The sequence below is a fragment of the Arabidopsis lyrata genome, assembly GCF_000004255.2.
Source record: "Arabidopsis lyrata subsp. lyrata unplaced genomic scaffold ARALYscaffold_27, whole genome shotgun sequence".
Taxonomy (NCBI): Eukaryota; Viridiplantae; Streptophyta; class Magnoliopsida; order Brassicales; family Brassicaceae; genus Arabidopsis; species Arabidopsis lyrata.
This window is the reverse complement of record NW_003302530.1, coordinates 32,279-34,022: the sequence shown is the minus strand read 5'-3', so window position 1 is coordinate 34,022 and position 1,744 is coordinate 32,279.

The following is a 1,744-nucleotide window of genomic DNA, read 5'->3' as shown; positions in this document are numbered from 1 at the left end:
TGATATAAATTTTATATAATAAAAAAATATTAGTAAACTCTACCATGTATATACATGAAATAGAGATTAATTCACAATGATCATCAATAATCGATCAAACCAAAAAATAAAAATACAAACGCACTGAAATTAAAACAAACACTAATAATACCTTATCATACTTTCTTTTTTACTTCAGCAACTCGTTTGTCTAAACTCGTTTTTATCGAAACTTCACGATCGGTATACCTAAGACAGAAATCAAAAGATACAAAATCAGTAAAAATAAATAAATAATTCGTAGAACAACCAACAAATTCATATAACAAAAAGCATAATCGCATGATAAGAAATTCGATAAGCAATATAAAAAACCCTAATAGCAAAACTATTTATTGAACATAAAAAGCTGGTTCGTAACTGTGGGGCAGAAACTCTGTATTTATAGCCTCAAACTTAGGGCAAACCTCCGATATTATCTTAAGAAATTTAACTTTTTTAATTAGAAACTAAATCAGAAAACTAACAAAAACGAATATTAACTACTAAGATATAGAAATTATCCAAAAAATAACATATAAATTAAAGCTAAGATTCCATAATCATTAAAGTCGAGATATTATGACCTCCATATCCCCAACGATCATACTATAAAATAAAAAAAATTAAGGGTGATTAAGACTAATCATCACAAAACACGATTAGACTTATATACCCTTAACAACTAAGAACAAAAATTTTCGAATTGAGGGTGTTTAGGACATTATTATAGAGATCAACACACGATTAGACTTATATACCCCTAATTACGAAGAAGGAGAAATTTCGAGAAGAACAATTCATTAAGGGTGTTTAGGACAAATCATTCTAACTTTTAACCACAGGCCTCCAATGCCCTAACTTTCAATATGGTGCGTTTCTACTTCTCAAATAATTATTGTAGAGATTATTATATAGAACTCAAAAGTTGTTGGCTTTTTTACGTTATTAATTAGGCATAAATTTAAATTGTTGCAGAATATTTAAATTGTTTTAAGAAGTTTCACCAACATAAACATAGCTAAATACAATACTTATATATTGATGCTTCGTCTTGACATATGATGTGGTTAATGTGGTAACAACCAACGAATTTAGAGCTGCAAAATATGCAAATAATGTGTTTAATATATCTTGTTGCAATTTTCACATGCTATGAGTATGACATATGATTTATTCTTACATTGTTTTTTATTCTTAAGTCAATATAGTTCAGGATCAAACCAAAACCTTGAATATCCATAATCGTTTACCAGAATTTGTTCACCTACAAACATTAAATCATTGACAAAAAAATTTGTCTCTTTATATATACTACCAATGGATTGTAAAATTTACACAAACCTTCACATGTAACAATCTTCCAAAACTTAAGCACACAAAAGACAAGTTATTTTTTTTGTATTTCAAACCATATCCTTTATCATTCCATACTTGTACGAACTCATAGGGTATGAATCCAATTGCACGAGAGGTAATACGTTCCATCCTATAAATGCATTGTAAAATTTTAATGTCTAACTATAACTTTTACATCTTAAACCGCATTACCCGTACAATATTTAAAAACTTACTTTTGATCCAGAAGTTTGAAATGCATAGAGCGATAACCATTACAACAAACTTCAAATTCAGGAAACTCATTTGGCGTTTGTAACCTTGGATTGAATTTACTTGCATATTCCCAAAACATTCTATATTACAAATAAACTAATATTTGTAAATT